At 36.8% G+C, this 21,152-nt stretch overlaps 1 protein-coding gene across 1 annotated transcript in view; it reads right to left on the reverse strand.

Annotated features, from left to right (window-relative positions):
• The window catches only part of LOC123245883 (immunoglobulin lambda-1 light chain-like), a 1,010,762-nt gene that overhangs the window by 150,736 nt on the left and 838,874 nt on the right, over positions 1-21,152 (reverse strand). The window lies entirely within an intron of this gene.

Consider the following 21,152-nt stretch of genomic DNA (forward strand, 5'->3'; position numbering starts at 1 on the left):
TAGCAATAGTGCACACAGACATATTTCCTGCCTAGTAAGGCTATAATGAAAGGTTCTGAGGTTACATGTTGCTTTCTTTTGATGATGAGAGTAAAGAATTTAGAGTAGGCAGAGATTCTAGAATTAATCTAATTTAACATCTTCTTTCTATAGGTGAGAAATCTGATGACCAGGAAAATAAAATATTTTGCCTATACTTATAAAATATAGAGCAGATCAATTCTTGTCTTTTGACTCCAAAGCTAATATTCCTATTGCCCATTAATAGGGCTTAGAGAAGGGGACAAGCATATGTCATCCACTCAGTAAGCATATGGAAAGGCCCCATTTAAGAACCCCATTATAAATATTTTGTCATCATGGATTACCAGTTATAGTAAAGCCATTCAGGATAAGACATCAGAGCTGTAACTGAGCATTTGAGAATATGTGATTCAATTTAGTAGATATGAAGAAGGAATACAGATCTTAGGAGAGCCTGAAGACACTCCTGCAAGACTAGCCTCCTCAGTTGTGGACATTTCATGTGTGCTGTGGGAGAAAGGAGAAACACTGGTTTAAATAAATGATTGGATAGTTGGATCAATGAATAAATGAAAATGAATTTTATGACTCATTGTGTTACTTGCTGGTGATACCAATACCAAAGCAAAGACATTCTTTGCACTCTAGAAGCTTATATTGTAATGGTAGAGATAACACATATAGAAAAATGTTGACCAGGTATGTATATTTTGGCATGGAAAGTAAAAAACATAAGGAGTAGAGACAAGGGAGAGGGGTTTTGATAATAATTTCTGACCTGAAAAGAAAGCTTGAAAAAACTAGCAGGGAAAGTGAAGCATACCTTTTAGTGAGCCTAAACACCATGTGTGACTAAAGCCATGTCCATTGAGGAGAGCAGATCTGCAGGGAGGGAGGCAAATTGTTCCATGGTTAAATCTTCTGGAATTTGTCCTCTGTAGAGACAAGTAAGCAGGTGGTTTTCCCTGGTCAAGTGTGTTTAAATCAAAGTTATAGAGAAGCCTAAAACTCTTCTTTACCCTCTGCAAGGAAATCCATAGGTAGAATATGTTTATTACCCATGGTAAACATGCTAGTCATCCTGATACCTGTGTACTTGAATCAGGGGCTCCAGTCCATGGCCTTTCTCTGTCATGTTTATGAGAGTACCTGGTGTGATTGGCAAGGATGGAAATCTTTTTACTATCTAAAGGAGAATCAGGGAGAAGAGAAAACTGGGCAGGTGTTATTGAGAGATAGGTAGAATATGCATCAAGTTCTTTATATGTGGCAGGCTCTGTTCTAAGGCCTGTGGATACATATATAAGCAATCGAGCTACCCCTATCTTCAAGGAGTTTACAACATAGTGGGGGAATATAACACGTAAAAGGATATTGGAAAGCAGAGAACAGGAGGAGCCTGTAGGAAGTGTCACTGAGACCTGCTCTCTGATCATGTTAGGCAAAAGTTTCTCCTCTCAAATCCAATTGGAAGCAGGAGTACAGTCCAAGTTGTCCATGATGTGGAGAGGGTCAGAGAGTGGTGCCACAGTCAAAAACTGCAATTAATTGCCAACTAAGAATATCTTTCCTTACGAAGTTAAGTTTTATCCCAGCCAAACTTTGATCATCCTGCAAGTAGGCTCAGCAACCCTGAAGTTGTACCCATTGGGTAGTTTTATGAAAAGAATACATCTTCTTTAGTGCCTCTATGCTCACGTTGCCAGTGGCAGAATTAGCTGTGAGATCAGGCACTGATGATGACTGCCATCAATATGGCTCCTTACTTCATTAGAATCTTTAACAATGAGTCACCTTAGTTATCATTCCTTCTAAGTTCTGATTTTCTAGAAGTAAGTCTACTAGTTTTCTAGAATTTAATTTATAGCCCTCTTCTTCCAGGAATGCCCAACAAGGACCCCAACTTGTTATCAGTTTCTACCTATCGATTTTCTAATGCCCTTGTCAGTATTACTCTCAAGACCAGCACTCTTGTTTTGCAGAAATAACTTAAGCCAAAAAGTATCCTGATCAGTGTAAATAACTAGTAGAAAGATATCTAAAGAAAGCCCTCAAGTAGACATTGCGGAAGAATTAGAGAGGAGGTATGGATACAGGAAGAGAAACCATGGAAAAGCTGCAATATTGATCCCTGGAATAATTGCATACAAGCAGGAGATCTTGAGACAGGACACACATATAGGGAGAAGCTCCTTTGGGGAATTTGTTATCCTTGGAAAAGAAAATCATTGTATACTATAAATCCATCTGATCTTACTCTGTCCTCTCCTTTTCTGGACAGAGAATTTCTTGTGAGTTGAGAGATAGAGAGGATTCATGCTTATGGACTTAGTTCACTTCAACAAATATTTTAGGTATCTTCTGTGTGGAAAGACCAAGGCTGATGTGTGAGGAGGTTCAGAAACAAGAGTTTAGAAGACATGTAATAATTTCCCAATGGATTTCTTAGTTTGGCAAGTGGAAAATGTGGGGGGAAATTTCATAGATTAAATAATCTTACATGCAAGGTGCAACATGCATGATCTTAAGTGAGGTGAACTTCCTCACAGAATTCCACAGTAACCCCCAGAACTCCAGGAGAGAGGGCAGTTCTGGCAGTTAAGAATGTGGGTATAAAAAGCAGGATATCCAGCTTGGTAAACTCACTTTTTGGGGGAGCTGGGTAGCTTGAAAGGGGTAAGAATTACTTCTTCTCAGCTACCTCATCTCTTACCTCAGGGAACAGGGTGTTTCTTTGCTGAATACCGCATACTGACTATAACCAGGCTATGAGCACTGTGAAAATACCTTATATGCAGTATCCCAGCCAATTTCTAAACAAAGAGATCTTCAGTCAAGACTACCTTTGCCATCTTGAACTTGATAATATTAGATTTAAGAGGAAGTTTGGATTGTGAAGGAGTTAGGGGAATAATTTTATTCAGAGGCATTCCCCTCTAGGGGGATTGTTATTTCTGACAGCATTCTGAAGATATTAGATAAATTTACCTCACCCTCAATCCTAGAATTCATCTCCCCTTCTCTGTTTCCCTGAATTAATAAATCCCTTCCTTGTTAAGATTGTGAGGTGTCGGGGGCAGCTGGATAGCTCAGTGGATTGAGAGACAGGCCTAGACATAGGACGTCCTAGGTTCAAATCAGACACTTCCTAGGTGTGTGACCCTGGGCAAGTCACTTGACTCCCATTGCCTACCCTTGCCACTCTTCTGCCTTGGAGCCAATACACAGTATTGACTCCAAGACTGAAGGTAAGAGTGTAAAAAAAGATTCTGAGGTGTGAGGTGTTGTATTTTCAGGCTTTACAAACCCATTTCATATATTACCTAAGCCAAATCTCCATCCAGGTAGAATCTGATTATAGCTGTGATCCAGAGTTCAAGAAAACTTGCTTGAAGACATCCTGAGCACTTGATCAATCTTGGGCTTAAGGAATAAACTTCCAACAGTGGAAGTTGTTAATTTCTGTGGGATTATTCCCTTTCTGTCAGCCAATTTAGCCCTGTGATAGCTAAGTCAAAATAGCCTCCATTCTTGGTCAGAAAGGGATTCTGTTATTACAGTTATTAGAGGTAGCAACTGCGAAAGAGGGGGAGGAGAAAGAATTCCATGCACTCACTCCCCTTCCCCTTGCTAGTGCTTGCAGCTTGATTGCTGCTGTGACACTATTGCTAACTGGACCCATTTTTACAAAGGTCAAAGAGGGATCAAGTAAATTAAAGTAAAGTGATATGAATGGCAGAACCCAGGGAAGATTTTCTGAAGGGAACATATTTTATGTTAATCTTGGGAGGATGTGAAGGATTTCCATTGACACTGGAGAAAGGAAAGATATAAATAAACACCATGGAGGGAAATGATGGAGCATGAAGTATAAAGGAGGAACATGTTCACATGTGTGGGTAATGGAGTTCATTGGCCAGTGTTGACCTAATTGTTAGAATATATGCAGTTTCATTTGCCTTCTGCCAGTACATATGGTGGTGCCGAACTTACTTCTTCCCCCTCCCCCCTTTCTTCTGAGAACAGAGGGGAAATAGACTCTTTCTCATCAGCTTCCTTCATGGTGATGGAAAGAATTTTTATAGCTACTGAACCAGAACTGGGTGTGCGTAAGACATTTTCAAACAGATGAATTCTCTCCCTCTTTCACAGTATTCAATGAGACAAGGACTATTATGGACCTCTAGGTGGGAGAATAGGCAGTTGCAATTGCCTGGCTCAGTTGTCTCATCCCCCTATCTTATTCTCTTGTTTTTTCTTTTCTTTTTTAGTTTCTATTCCTTTCTAATCTCAGATGATTGAACTGAGGAGAAATTTTTAACAAGGTTAGGACCTTGTGACCTCTGAAGGGTCAGAAGAACTGTCATATGTCTCTTAGCATCTATATCCAAGTCCAGTGAAAAACATGCCTTGGAAAGGGACCTACCTGATCCTTCTCAGCCATAAATTTGCCTAGGCACTGTGTCCTGAAATAAGTAAGCCACATTCCCACTGGGTATGCCACACAGGGAAGTAAATTTGGTGGTGAGAAAGTTTGGTTACAACCATTCATTTTTTACATATTGTCTCCAAGGATTGAAAGGTCTTGTGGAAAGGAGAAAGAATTCTGCTGTCGGGGAATGCTACTGTAATTTGTTCCTCACTGTTACCGGAGATTTCATTGGTTTTAATGGTTACCACAACAAATTGATAGCTCCTATAAATCTTGAAGTCCATCAAAAATTCCAAGCTTTCTTTGATAAAACCTTCTGTCTAGCTATGCTTCCATCATTACCCAATTAAAAAGTTGGTATTTTGAACCCCAAACCAGATAATTGCCTTTATCCCCATCAGAACTTTCCTAATTCATTTTGAGCCAAAGTTCTAACTTGGAATATCTTTTTCCCCCTTAAAGGATTAGCTGAATTTTGTAGATCACCAAGGAACATATAAATCAATAAATACTTCAGTATTAAAGTGATTGCTAGTATGTCAGCTTTCTCAAATTCTCTTCAAAATTTGTAATTTCCTTTTTCTAACATATTAGTCAATCTGATAGGTGTGAAGTGGTATCTCAGAGTTGATTTAATTTATTTTTCTCCAGTCAATAATGGTGAAGAACATTTCTTCATCTGACTATATACTGCTTTGATTTTCTTTATCTGAAAACTGTTGACAATTTATCAACAGGGAAATTGTTTTATTCTTTTAAATTTGTTTCAGTTCACTATATATTTGATAAAGGAGGCTTTTTAAGGGAGTTTTGCTATAAAATCTCTACCTCCTCCAAGATTTTTTTACTTTCCTTCTAGTTTTGACTGCATTGGTTTTGTTTGTGTAAAGAAGTTTTACTTTACTGAAATCAAAATGATCATTTTAGATTCTGTGATACTATTTCTTGTCATGAATTCTTCCTATTCCCATAAATCTAACAGGTAAAATATGATTTGTTTATAATAGTGACCTTTATGTCTAGTCATGTTTCAATTTTGACCTCATCTTTGTTTATAGTGTAAAATGTTGTTCTATGCATTCTTTCTGCCAAACCATTTTCCATTTTCCCAGTAATTCTATCAAATAGTGAATTTTTGTCTAAAACTTTTGAATCTCTGTGTTTATTAAGCACTCTATAATTATAGTGATTTAGTACAATGCATGATTTACCTAATCTATTCCACTGATGTACCACAATATTGCTTTGCCAGTTATTGCTGTCTAATAAATTAGTTGTGTCTATGTCTTCATGCATACATGGACCTACTTTCATGGTGTTTTCTTGGCAGAGATACTGGAATACTTTGCCATTTACTTCTTTGTTGGATTGTCAAAGAGAAGGTAAGTGATCTTCTGAGAGTCTCATAATTAGTAAAAATCAGAGGCCCAAACTGAATTTTGACCTTCCTGACTCTAGGCCCAGCCCTTTATCTACCTAGTTGCCTAAACATTTCCTTCTTGGCTTGTATGAGATTATTTTAATGATTACCACTTTGTAACATAGGTTGAGATCTGGTAAGGCTAAGCCATCTTGCATCACATTTTTTCATTGATTACCTTGATATTCTTGATTTTTTGTTCTTCCAGATGAATTTTAAAAACATTTTAATTTTTCCAGATTGTTTGATGTTACAATTTTTAATGTTTGACTTTTCACATTTTTCAATCCATGTTCTCTTTCACTCTCTTTCATGTTTTTCCCTGTCCCCAAGAAGGAAGTAAGATAATATAGGTTGTATTGTTATCATATAATACATATTTACATTTTTATGATGTGAAACAAGATATATTGCTTACACTAGACAAAATGCATTGAGGAAATAAGGAAAATAATGGTATGTTTCAATCTGTATTCAGACTCCATCTATTCCTTCTATGGTGGTGGATATCTTTTTTCATCATGAGTATCCAGAATCCTTTCCTTGATGATAACAGTTAAGTCACTCCCCTTTGATCATCATACATCATTATTGTTACTGTTTACATAGAACATTCTTCTCATTTTGCTCACTTCACTTTACATCACTTTATGTATCTTTCTAGGTTTTTGTGTTCATAATGTTTGCCATTTCTTATGGCACAATAGTATTCTATGACAACCATATGCCATGCTTGTTGAACCATTCTTCAGTTGATGGACATCTATTCAGTTTCCAGTTCTTTGCAAACACAAAAAGAGTTTTTGTTCAGGCATGTTCTTCTACTTTATCTTTAATCTCCTTGAGATTCAGATGTAGTAGTGGTTCTTTTGAGTCAAAGGATAGGCACAATTCTATGGACCTTTGGTCATGGTTCCTGATTGCTCTCTAGAATGGTTGTTATCAGTTCATGGCTCCACCAAAAGTCTATTAGTGTCCAGTTTTTCCACATTGCTTCCAAAATTTATCTTTTTCCTTTTTTCTTGTGTTAGCTAATCTGGTGGGTGTGAAGTGATATGTCAGAGTTGTTCTAATTTGTATTTCTCTAATAGTGATTTGGAGCCCTTTTTATATGGCTAAAGATAATTTTTTATATATTTGAGAAATGAGGCCTTTGTTAAAGATTCTTGCTATGCATATTTCCCCTGGTTTATTGTTTGCCCTTTAATCTTATTTGTGCAAAGCCCTTTTAATTTAATGTAATCAGTTGTCTATTTTATATCATATAATGTTCTTCATATCTTGTTTTGACCTAATTCTTTACTTAATCCATAGCTTTGAGAGGGAAACTATTTTGTGCTTCCCTAATTTGTTTACACTAATACCCTTCATTTCTAAATCATGAATCCGTTTTGATTTTACCTTGGAATATGTCATGAGGTGTTGTCCTCTGCCTAATTTCTGATGCATTTTCTTTCAGTTTTCCCAACAGTTTTTGTGAAATAATAAGTTATTTTTTCCAAAGGCTTAGATCTTTTTGGGTTTCTCAAATATTAGGCTACTATGGTGATGTAACATTGCTTATTAAGTGCCTCCTCCATTTTATTGGTCTACCATTCTTTCTTACCCTATATCAGATTGCTTTGAGAATAGGCACTTTATAATAGTGTTTGACATGCGGTATGCCCGAGCATCTTTTTTCATATTTTTATTAATTCCATTGATTTTATTCTTTTTGGTCCCTTTTTCTTTAAAACGAATTTTATTATTTTATATGTTATTTATGATTTTTACCTCTGTGAAATGATTTTAAGGTAGTTTGATCCATATTACTAAACAAGTAAATTAACTTTGTTAAAAATGTTATTGTTATTATTTTGGCTGACCCTACCCATGAACAATCAATGTTTTCCCTTTTGTTTAGTCTGACATTATTTTTTAAAACAGTTTTTTTGTAGTTGTGATTGTATAGTTCCTGAGTTTGTCTTAGCAGGTATACTCCCAAGGAATTTACACTATCTATCGTTATTTTAAATGAAATATCTCTATCCCTTAGTCTTTAGCTTTATTGATATTACATAGAAATGCTGATGATTTCTCTGGATTTAATTTACCTCCTGAACCTTTGCTAAAGTTATTGTTTCAATTATATTTTTTGTTGATTCTCTAAGATTCTCTTGGTATACCATCATGCCATTTGGAAAGAGTTATCACTTTATTTCCCCATTGCCTACTCTAATTCATTCAATTTCTTCTCCTCTTATTTCAGTAACTAGCATTTCTAGTATAGTATTGCATAATAATGGTGATAATCGGCATCCTTGTTTTACTACTAATCTTACTGGGATGGATTCTAACTCATCCCCATCACAGATAATGTTTGTTGATGGTTTTAGATAGATGCTATTTATCATTTTGAGGGATGTTGCATTCACTCCAGTGCTCTCTGATATTTTTAATAGGAATGGACTTTGTATTTTTCTAAACTTTTTTCTGCATTTATTGAAATAACAATGGTTTCTGATGGTCTTGTTAATAATATTGTCAATTATGCTGATAGTTTTCCTAATATTGATTCATCCCTGCCTTCCAGGTATAAAATCCACTCGGTTATAGTGTATGAGATTCATGATATACTATTTTAATCTCCTTGCTAGTGTTTTATTTAAGATTTTATAATTGTAATGGAGCCAAGATGGCAGAGAAAGTGTACAACTCTCTTGATTTCTACCAAATTACCCTCCAAGAAAATATGATATACCACAAAATGAATTTTGGAACAACACAATCCAAACAACTTAGTAAACTGGCACAAAAAGTCTATTGCATTGGAATTGAATTGGAGCACAAGGTAGGATGCCAAGTCAGACCCTTCTCTGTTAAAAGATCTTGGGGGCAGCAGAATCATAAGTAAAATCTTCAGAAGCTGTCAGTCATAGATGGTAAAGGGGGTGGTTGGACAATTGTTCTGAAGGAGATTACAGGGGTTCTTTTGCCAACTATGGGTGGAGGACTTTTTGTTGCATTCTGCATGTGCATATCCAGGTAGCAGTCTTTGGCATAGTCTTAGAGTGAGGAGGAGCACTGGCACAAATCAATTGAGGAATATTGACAATAATTTGAAAAAATACAGGAGTAATATACAGGAATCAGGGAAAATGAGCAACGTGACATTTCCGAAGCTTTTTTGGTAGTCAAAATAATGAACAGCTCAAGGATTATTATGCAGGAAGCTTTCCAAGAGATGTCTTGTTTTAGTTGTAGGTAGGCAATACTTTTTGAGCTCCTATTTTGAGATCTCAGCTCTACCATGAGAACATATGCAAACTTGTAAGTATTTCTTTTATGGCTACTTTTTTGACAGTGGATTCAATTTGTCTTTATGTTTATTCACATATCTTCACACATGAGCACACTTTTCTGCCATGGAACTGTGACTTAAATAGACTTTGTCCTGTGATCAGAGCCACTAATATCCAGTAAAGCCTCCCCTCAATGGTTTTTTCCTCAGAGATGGAGTGTAATCTTCCTGTCCTCCCCTCAGCCACTCAATGACACCTCCCCCCTCAAGGTCAATATTCCAAACTCTAACCAATATAACTAACAGGGATTTATTTGAAGATAAAGAAATTTGGGGTTCAGGGAAGGGGTTTGGGATTCAGGATGGAGGGTAAAGGACAAGCCTCTCTATCAAAGTGAGTTTCTCTCTGGGGAGAGCAGTACTGGATTTCTTCTGTAGCTCTACTTAGTAACTGTATCAAGCCCCAGTAACTCCTATCCACTAAACAATTGAACTAAACTGAGGGAATAACAGGGTTATGGATCAAGAAGGTTCTGAAAGGTCCCACGAGCCCACTCTCCCAGGAATACAGGCTCTATGGCCAAGATGGAATAACTGCTATATCAAAATCTTCTCAGTTGGTGAATGAAGTAGGTAAAACAATTGTAGCAGTTGTGACTCTCAAGGAAAGCCTCTATTTTTGGGTTTCAGGAGCACCAGATTCTCACTGGATCAATATCACCCAGCTCCCTCACCCAACCAAGGTTGAGAGAGATGTGTGTGGCAGTTGGAATCTCTTTCAGAATTCTCCTCTTCACTCTGGCCCCTCCCTAATTGTTATTTCTTCAAGATTCTTCTAGGCTTGTTCTGATTCTACCTCAGAGATGCATGGCTTGCTTGGATTCCTTTGTTTAAATCCAATTCATCTGTTACAGTTCCCCATTTTTTGTTTTATGTGGACCTTCAAACGTAAGGTCTATGTGTGTTCTATCTACACTATCTTATCTACTCCCTTTCTATTCTTAATTCTTCCTCCCCCCCCAAGTAAAAAATTCTATATTTATCTTATAATAACTTTTTTCTAAAGAGAGTTAGGAAAGTGGGCAGAGGAATGGAAGGGAATACAAGAGTCCAAAAAATATTTCTAAAAGGTGAAACAATTTTGTAATAATCAATGAAAAATTTCTAGCAAATACATTATGTAACTCTTGCAATATAAGAAATTCTCATTCTTACAAGTTTCTGAACTAGTTTCATGACCATGCTTATTAAACAATATCTTTACATTATTTCTACTTTGGCTGTTTATTCTTAATGCAATAACAATGAAGATCAATGATCTTTTTTATTTTTAACTATTACTTTACCTCTGATTTGCCTATTTATGTTTTAAATTCAATGTTATTTTATATCAAGGAAATGGGTTATTGGATTAGAATTGCTATTGACTTCTTTTTAACTATTCTTAACACTATCTTCTTATTCTCTTCCTACTTCTTTCTTACTAGAATTTTGAATTTTCCCTGTCTCTGCCCCTAATGACTATTTTTTCTAATTATCTCTACTTTTGTTAGTATATTTAGTATTTACATGGTTTGGGACCATTTACAGCCTACTCTATAGTTTCCCAATTGTATTACAGATATTTATGAGATTTTACACTATGTACAGTCCTTTGGCAAGCTGCATTCCAGTGTTAACCAGATATAAGGTTTTCCAGCTTTATATTTGGCTAAGAACTTCATGAGTTGCTAACTATTTACATGTATGTACAATTATACATTTATAGACATTTATAATACAGTATTTTGACACTTGCTTATTTACACAAAATGTCAGTTAGTTGACAATTTGTGTTGGGTTTTGTGTTCTTTTTGTGTGGTTTGGATGCACATACATACCTTTTCTTCAGAGATTTAGAACACTTTCTGATGTGCTTATTGATACTTTTGATTTCTTTATCTGAAAATTGCCTATTCATGTCTCTTGCCCATTTGTCAATTGGGGAATGGCTTGATTTTTCATACAATTGGTTTAACTCCTTGTATATTTGAGTAATTAGGCCCCTGTCAGAGTTTTTTGTTATAAAGATTTTTTCCCCTATTTGTTGTTTCCCTTCTGATTTTGGCTACATTGTTTTTGTTTATACAAAAGCTTTTTAGTTTGACATAATCAAAATCATTTATTTTACATTTTGTAATTTTCTCTAAGTCTTGCTTGGTTTTAAAATCTTTCCTTTCCCAGAGATCTGACAAAAGTAAACTATTCTGTGTTCACTTAACTTATTTATAGTTTCCCTCTTTATATTCAAATCATTCACCTATTCTGAATTTATCTTGGTGCAGGGTGTGAGATGTTGATCTAAACCGAATCTCTCCCATATTGTTTTCCAAATTTCCCAACAGTTTTTGTCAAATAGTGGATTTTTGTCCCAAAAGTTGCACTCTTTGGGTTTATCATACACTGCCTTGTTGATGTCACTTACCCCAAGTCTATTCCACTGATCCTCCCTTCTGTCTCTTAGTCAGTACCATATCATTTTGATGACCGCTGCTTTATAGTACAATTTAATATCTGGTACTGGTAGGCCCCCTACCTTCACATTTTTTTCATTATTTCCCTTGATATTCTTGATCTTTTGTTATTCCAGATGAACTTTGTTATATTTTTTCCCAATTCAGTAAAAAAGTTTTTTGGTAGTTTGATAGGTATGGTGCTAAATAGGTAAATTAATTTGGGTAGAATGGTCATTTTTATGATGTTAGCTCGTCCTACCCATGAGCAATCATTGTTTTCCCAATTGTTTAGATCTAGTTTTAATTGTTTGGAAAGTGTTTTGTAGTTGTTTTCATGTAATTCCTGGGTTTGTTTTGGTAGATAGATTCCCAAGTATTTTATATTTTTTTTGTTATTCCAGATGAACTTTGTTATATTTTTTCCCATTTCAGTAAAAAAGTTTAATAACCTCAATTTTTTCTTCTCTAATTGCTACTGCTAGTGTTTCTAGTACAATGTTAAATAATAGAGGTGATAATGGGCATCCTTTTCCACTCCTGATCTTATTTGAAAGGCTTCTAATTTATCTCCATTGCATATGATGCTTGTTGATGGTTTTAGGTATATACTGTTTATTGTTTTTAGGAAAGGTCCTTCTATTCCTATGCTTTCCAGGGTTTTCAATAGGAATGGATATTGTATTTTGTCAAAGGCTTTTTCAGCATCTATTGAGATAATCGTGATTTTTGTTTGTTATATTGTTGATATGGTCAATTATGTGGAGTTCTTTGATGGCTTGTTCAATTTCTTTTTCTGATATGGGATTATTTAGGTATTCTATTTCTTCTGCTGTTAATCTAGGCAATTTGTATTTTTGTAAATATTCATCTATATCTCCAAGATTGCTATATTTATTGTCATATAATTGGACGAAATAGTTTTTAATGATTGCCTTAATTTCCCCTTCATTAGAGGTGAGGTCTCCCTTTTCATCTTTGATACTGTCAATTTGGTTTTCTTCTTTCCTTTTTTTATTAGATTGACCAGTACTTTGTCTATTTTATCTGTTTTTCAAAATACCAGCTTTTAGTCTTATTTATTAATTCAATAGTTCTTTTACTTTCAATTTTATTAATTTCTCCCTTGATTTTTAGTATTTCTAATTTAGTTTTCATCTGGGGATTTTAATTTGCTTGCTTTCTAATTTTTTAAGTTGCATGTCCAATTCATTAATCTCTGTCCTCCCTAATTTGTTAATATATGCACTCAAGGATATAAATTTCACCCTGAGTACCACCTTGGCTGCATCCTACAGAGTTTGGTAGGATGTCTCATCATTGTCATTGTCTTCCTCATTGTTTATACGCCTTTAATCAGGATGTAATGACCTTCCCTGTCTTTTTTAATCATATCTATTTTTACTTTGGCTTTGTCAGAAATCACAGTAGCCACTCCTGCCTTCTTTTTCTCATTTGACGCCCAAAAGATTTTGCTCAAACCCTTCACCTTAAACTTGTGTATGTCCACCTGCCTCATATGTGTTTCTTATAGACAACATATGGTAGGATTTTGGTTTCTAATCCACTCTGCTATTTGCTTCCGTTTTATGAGCGATTTCATCCCATTCACATTCAGAGTTATAATCATCAGTTGTGCATTTGCTGACATTTTCGTATCCTCCCCTATTCCTACCCCTTCTTCTTAAACTATTTCCTTTTAAACCAGTGGTTTGCTTTAAGCCAGTATCCCTTATCCCCTCCCTTGATTAACTTCCCTTTCTACCCCCTCCTTTATTATTCCCCTCTTTTTATTTTTAAGGCTTAATTAATTCCCTCCCCCTTCTTCTCCCCTACCTTTTTTGACCTCCCCACTCCCTTGCTCCCCCTGGTTTATCACTTCTGACTTTCTCAGTAGGGTTAGATAGAGTTTTATATCCCAATGGATAAAGCTACTCTTCCCTCTCAGGGTTAATTACACTGAGAATAAGGTTTAAATATTACCTATTAATGCTCTCTTCCTCTCCTTCTTTTAATAGTATTCATCCCTTCCCCTTCCCATGCCCTCTTTGTGTGTAATAGAATATCCTATTTTTCTCATTCATTCAAGTTTCTCTTGGTGTCCTCTACTATTCACCCCACTCTTTCCCACCCCCATATCTTCTTAGACCATTAAATATTCCAACCTCTCCCTATTGTTATAAAAATAAATGTATGTCGATGGATAAGGAGAAGAGGTGGTAAACTAAACTGGATACTGCCACTGGTAATCTTGTGACAGCAATGGAGTCCAGATGGGTGGCTAAGGCAAGATCAACTGAGGCTTGCCACCTAGCTAGATGATGCGACACCTCCCTCCTTTATAACAGTGCCCAGGCAGGATCCTTCAGGTCAATGGATGGTATCCCTTCAGGTCCCACCTGGGGTTGATTGATAATGGATATTGGGCTCTACTAGCCTTGGTAATGGTTTATCTGACTGCGTATCTCCATTCCCAGAGAAGCTATGAAATAACAACTCCAGGAAGGTACTTGAAAGTCTTTATCTATATTTATAGCAAAGAGGGGTATTGGGAATGGATAGGGGAAACTGCGAAACCCTAACTAATTTATAATAAACCCTCAGAGCTGTAGGCAGGTAATTGAGTCTGGTTAGTTAGCCCTCTGGCTCAGCCTAGCCAAAGCCAAACCAGAGTAAGCAAGCTGCTGCTTGATGTCTTTCAGCTTCTTCTTCTTTCTGCTAGATGTTATGCCTAAACAGCTTTCAGGATACCACCCCTTTCCACCCACTTCTTCTTCTCCTGCACACTTCCCAGATCCCTCCTGGGCCCTGGGAAACCTAGATAACTACAGATGATTTGATTTCCTAAATATCTAAGAGCAGTAGAATCAGAAGAGTGATGATCTGGGTACAGGTTGACAATGTTATCATGCACAAGACAGGAGGATCTTGCAAGGTTGAGCCAAGCAAGTCACCAATCCCGACAAGACCAGGATCCACCAATCTCTGGTCCTAGGGAAGGAAAGGAACCAAAAGTCAGGGCTGCCAGGGAATTTATACCCCCCTGGCCAACCGTCTTCTCCCCTGTCCTCATGGCCTCTGGGAACATTCCAAGATCCAACGGACGCCACCTGTCAATCAACAGTGTGGACTCCCAGCTCCCAGAGTTTGAATATAACACTATGAATAATTCTTCTAATTACTATAATAGTGAATACTATAATAGTGAATAGAGTTCCTTAGAGAGGATTATACATAACATTTCTCCACATAGGAATACCAATAATTAGACCATATTGAAGCCCTTAAAGAGGCAAATTTAAAAAATATGAGTTTTCTTTCTTTTCCCTCTGTTTCTTATTTACATTTTTATGTTTCTCTTGATTTTTGTGGTTGGATATTGAACTTTCCCTTTTGTCCTGGTCTTTTCTGTGCAAATACTTGGAAATCTTCTATCTTGTTGAATGCCCAAACTTTCCCCTGGAAGTATATAGTTAGTTTGGATGGGTAGGTGATCCTTGGTTGTAGACCCAGTTCTCTTGCCTTTCTGAATATCATATTCCAAGCCTTTGTGGTCTTTTAGTGTGGAGGTTGCCAGATCCTGTGTGATCCTGATTGGTGCTCCTTGATATCTGAATTGTCTCTTTCTAGCTTCTTGTAAAATTTTTTCATTTACTTGGAAGCTCTTGAATTTGGCTATTATATTCCTGGGGGTTGTCTTTTCAGGGTCTAGTGTAGAGGATGATCTATGGATCCTTTCAATGTCTATATTGCCCTCTTGTTGTAGAACTTCAGGGCAATTTTGCTGAATAATTTCTTTTAGCATGGAGTCCAAATTTCTATTAATTTCTGCTTTTCAGGAAGACCAATGATTCTCAGATTGTCTCTTCTAGACCTGTTTTCTTGGTCTGTCACTTTCTCATTGAGATATTTCATGTTTCCTTCTATTTTATCAGTCTTTTGACTTTGTTTTATTTGTTCTTGCTGTCTTGAGAGACCATTAGCTTCTAATTGCTCAATTCTAGCCTTTAGGGACTGGTTTTCAGTTATAATCTTTTGGTTTTCCCTTTCAATCTGGTCATTTCTGGTCTTCAATTTACTTGCCTCACTTTCTAGTTGTGAAATTCTGCCTTTTAAACTGTTATTTTCTTGTCAGATATTGGTTTCCAATTTGCTTACCATTTCGTTTGATTTTTGGGCATCTTTCTCCAATTGGGAGTTTCTGTCTCCTAACTTGTTAATTTCCTTTTGATCTATTTCCCACTTCTCTCACCAAATCTCTTCCATCTTTCTCATCATCTCGGCTTTGAACTCAATAGTTTGTGGCCAGTTTTCATTATTTTGGGAAGGTTTGGATATGATTATTTGTTTTTTCTCCATTGCTGTTTGCTCTGTTGTCTGGATTTTATCTGTGTAAAAGTTGTCAAGTGTTACAGATTTCTTCTTGATGATCTTTCTCATTTGGGGTTCTTGTCTCTGACTTGCCATTGTTAGCCCTGTGCCCTCTCAGGTTTATCCTCACATTCAGGGTTTTTCTGAACTCTTTAGGCTCCTGAGGTCTCAGGTCTAGTTGTTCTCAGGGTCAAGCCTCCTGGTGGTCCTCTTGCTTGTTCCTCTGCCAGATGCTCCTTTAATAGTTTCAGGGCACTGCTTCCACAGTCACCCCTCTGCACTGGGTCCCCACTCAAGGTCCGCACCTGCACTCAGGATCCCGGTCCTTGCCTGTGCTCAGGATCCGTGTTTGTGCTTGCGTCCCTGCCTGCACTCGTGCCTGTGCTCAGGGTCTGTATTCAAAGTCTGAGAGTTCTTTAGCCTCTTGTGATCTTAAGTCTTGCTGCTCTCAGGAGCAGGCCCTGGTGACCCCAGATAGCTGCCAAGGACTTAATTCATGCCCCAAACTTGCTCTAACCCTTGTGTGCTGGCTTTGGCACTGTAGGTGGTGTGGGGTGGGGGAGGGGGTTCCTAAGCTCGCATTTTAGTGAGAGCTGTTTCACCCCCTTATAGCATAGAAATGCCCCGATTCCATGTCCCTCCAATGCTGCGCCCTGTTGTGGGGTCCCTTCATTCCTCTGGATTTATTTTTATGTCTTCTTGAGGAGTCCTATATGTTTTGGTTAGGAGAGGTTAAGCAGCTGCTTTTTACTCTGCCGCCATTTAACCAGGAAGTGCTCTTCTCTTACTAGATTTCTGTTTCTTGATCATGGGTTTGTTGTTCATGTTGTAACTGATTTGGATGTTGGATTTTGCAAATGCTTTTAATGCTTTTCTTTCTTTGCATGCATGCATATGTGTGTGAGTTATCTATATCTTGACTTTACACTTGCCAGATGATGGTCTCTGTGTTCCTTGTATACACTCTTTCTGAAACCTTTTGCTTCTCTGTAACTTGGCTTGGTGGATTCAATATCCATGTGCATATAGGTTTCTTTGGAGGTGTAACATACTCCATCATTGGAACTAGCGATCCGGTGTTGCTCAGATCCCACCCATTTGCTGTACCTTTCCTGCTACAGTCTACTCCACATTTTGTTGGTAATCTGTCTTTATCTGGATCTTTATTGCTCTATCATTTTGATGGGTTAGTCATCCAGTACATGTATGTAACATAGCCATGCACATCTTTCTTCAATACCTATGTCTGGTACCATGATTACTGGTACATTTGCTTCTAGATATCACCTTTTCAATTCCTCTTCATCATCAGAACTAATGTCATCAGAGTCTATGTAAAAAGGATATGCTCATTATGGTTTCCTCTCAGCTGTGTCTAATGTTACAATTGCTTCAATGTCCATATCTGCTAAATCATTTTCTGGTAGCATCATTGTTTTTTGAGGCTCATTTCTCTCTGTTCTTTGACTTGGCTCATGAGTCCAGCTGCTTCTGTAATTTCCCTTTCCTTCTCTTGTGCTATATCACTGACTTTGCTATATTTTGGAGATGTTTTGAAGACACCTCTTGTAGCATCTGTAAGAATTAATGCATATTTCATTTCCAAGGCTTATCATCACATGTGGTTCTTTGTTTTTCATTTTCTTGTTGGACTTGAACCACTGGTTTTCTTGTTTCTATGGTATCATAGTCCTTTTCTTATGCTACATCCAACCCAGTCTGTTTTCCTCCAGTCATATTTTCTTCCACTCTAGATTTCATTTCCCCTTGATCTGTTTTATTGATTATTGGTTGTGTTTTTGTATGACCACTGACCTCACTGATAATATTGATTGTGTGTGCATCATGTGAGTTTGTTGCTGTTTTTGGTTCTGGGTAAAGAAAAGATTCTTTTTTTCCTTGATCATTTGTTTATGGTTTTACTCAAGGAAAGCTTGTCTGTGGCTAAAGGTTTCATTGCAATGCTTTTTTGTTTCTTGGCTTTTTGCATTAGCAGGATTGAATTCAGTTAAAGTTTGTTCTGGATACATGTTGCTGTTCACATCACTAAACAACAAGGTTTTGTGTTGATTCTGTTTCCCTTTGTTGTTACATCTGTTTTTGCAAGTGCGTTATTTCTTTTTCTCCTTTCTTTCTCTCCTCCTTCTGCATGTTTGCTCTTAAGCTTCCTTTAACCTATTTGATCTTTCTACATGTATTTCTGTGTGTTTGTAAGGTGAAAAGATTGGTTCACTTGGGACAGAATCTATCCTGGGAAATGTTTCAGGAATAAATTCTTTGCAGTTAGGATTTCGCTTTGAAGTTACTATGATTTTCCAATAACTCATTTCCATTATTACTTTTCCTTTCAACTTGGGGGGATTGTTTGTTTGCATGTCTAAAGACCTCTTTTCTAATATTTCTTTCCCAATGCCATATGTGCAGATTGCTTTCGTTTGTCTGTTTCTGTAGTAGTTTATGTTTTAAGTTGATCAGAACACCCGAATGACTTGGTTTCTCTAGATTTTGTGTTTTCTTCAGTTGATAAGTGCTCTTGTGGTGAATTTTCTATCATTGAGATTTGATTGTGCATATTTATAGAGTCTTTTCCTGTGTGTGTTTCAAATTTGATGTTTGTCTTTGCTTTTTCTTCTTGTGTATTGCATGGATTGTTATCAAAAAGGCAAAATGTTGATAAGGAGGGATAATAATATTATGCAGATAGTCAATGCAGGTTTCAGGGCAAATCTGGGTAGTGAGGAGGGATAAAAGGGATATAGGTGATAAGAGGAGGAATGAAGGGAATAGCTGAGTGTAGGGATGAAGGAGGTTGTATATAGGAAGGTAAGGGAATGAATAGTAGTATATAAGAGAGCCTGCTCAAATAGGCTAGTCGCACAGGCTAGAGACAGAGGGTACTGGAGGAAATAAGCTGGACCCTTCAGGCAGGGAAGATATCTCTGAGATATCAAAGGAGTTGGGCCAGTCAGAAATGTTTTAAATTTGGCTGGAGGGCTTCTCTTGTTAATTTCTAAAGTCCCTTAAGGAAGGAGACAAGAGGTTCCTCTCTGCCAGTGAAATTGATGTCTGCAGGAAGTCTTGGGTAGGTACTTCCTGCCAAGATGGATGCCTAGGGCTCCCTCAAGAAATAAAAGAAAGTAATTCCTTCCCTCTCCAGCCTTTGCCTTAATCTTCAATACAATGATTCACCAGAGGCTTTGAGTAGGTGACAAAGGGGATTTATTAATATCAGGGATAATCAGAAGGAGAGAGGAGTTTAGGGTTTTGTAACAGCTGCTAGGGAGAAAGCTGAAGGTGAGGGAAGGGTCACAGGAGAGGGTCAGACTGAGAGAGGCCTGCTCTCCGAGTCAGGAAGATTTGACTGCCTTAAAGTAAAATATTTACTAGATCAATAAAATAAGGGATAGCTTGATTTAAGTATGCCCTACTTGCCTACAGAAAACTAAACTCATGATGTCTAATCATCAAACCACCCTTCCTCCCAGGGCCCAAATGGAAATTCAGGGAAAATAGCAGGGATGTAATATGGAGAGGTCAGGTCCAGAGAAATCCTCTAGGTTCAAATTACCCAAAGACAAAGCATAGGCCAAGGCAAAGCCAAAGGCCAAACAGCACTCAGTTGGAACTTTAGCACTCTTTCAGCCTCAGGCTCCAACTGACTTTTTGTGAACATTCTAAACTCCTAACTGCCAAGGCTGCTTACAGTTGAATTCTGCAAAAGCAAAAGCTTCTGTTGCATCCTTGCATTACAGGATTTATGTATTTGTTTTTGCTTTTTCCCCATTATCATGTCTCTTATACTTTCCCCCCATGTTTTTGTGAATGCCAGTATGTCTATTTGTGTATTCCTTTGATTTTTGTGCAATGGTTCTGTCATTTTTGTCCCATAAATATCATTTTTGATATTTTGAAGATTTTTAAGTAATTGCATCTCTTCTCACTTTTCATTGCTTTCCCCCCTCTGTTCCACCATCCCCATTCCCTATTTTAAAGTCCCAACTTTTCTCTATTTGGTTTTTGTCCCTCTCTTGTCTTTGCACTCTTTTCCTATGGCTTTGAGTGCTAATGCAGAGTCCTGGCTTCATGCACTGGCTTGTGTTCCTGAAAATCTTGATCATGATCCTTGTGATAGGTACCATTCCATTGTGGTCATGTCAGATTCCTTGCTATATGCATTTTTTGATCCCCACCCCCACATCAAACATTTTTGCTTTTTTTCTTAATTTTTTTGTTTGGGTATTGTTCCATAAAATGATTAATATTGAAAAACATTTTGCATAGTTGCAAATATAAAATCTAAATGAGATTATTTACCATCAGAGTGGAAAAGAATTTGAGACTTAAAAATTATTCTTTAGGTATTAGCACCTCTTTCATGTAATTGGGGAAAAGAAAATATAATTTAGAAATATTTTTGCATTAATATACATTAATATTGGTCCCTATCTTTCTTTCTCTTTTTTCCTCTGGTTTATTAACAACACCATATTTGTGTCCTGAAAGGAATTTGGTAGAGATCCTTTCTCAGATGTTTTTCCAATTCATTTATATAGTATTGAAGTTAACTGTGCTTTAAATGTTTGGTACAATTTACTGAAATTACTGAGCTTTTTCTTAGGAAATTAATTGTTGCTTGTTCAAGGTCTTTTTCTAAGGTGGAATTATTTAAGTAATTGCTTTCTTTTCTTAATCTGGGCAATTTTACATTTCTTTAAATACTCATCTATTTTATTTCAGTTATGAGATTTATTGCAATATAAAATGACTCCTAATAATTAGTTTAATTTCCTCTTAATTGGCTGTAATTTTTTCCTTTTTCTTTTTAATACTGGTAATTTGATTTTATTTCTTTTTTGGGTCAAATTATTCAAAAAATTATTTATTTTATTATTGTTTTCATAATATCAAATACCTGTTTTTTTCCCAAACATTTATTAATATTCATTTTTAACATGGTTGCATGATTCATGCTCCTCCTTTCCCCTTCAACCCCCAAAATCCCCCCACCCATGGCCAATGTGCATTTCCACTAGTTTTGTCATGTGTCCTTGATCAAGACCAATTTCCAAATTGTTGGTAGTTGCATTGGTGTGGTAGTTTCGAGTCCACACCCTCAATCATGTCCACCCCGAC

Source organism: Gracilinanus agilis, chromosome 1, assembly GCF_016433145.1.
Source record: "Gracilinanus agilis isolate LMUSP501 chromosome 1, AgileGrace, whole genome shotgun sequence".
NCBI lineage: Eukaryota > Metazoa > Chordata > Mammalia > Didelphimorphia > Didelphidae > Gracilinanus > Gracilinanus agilis.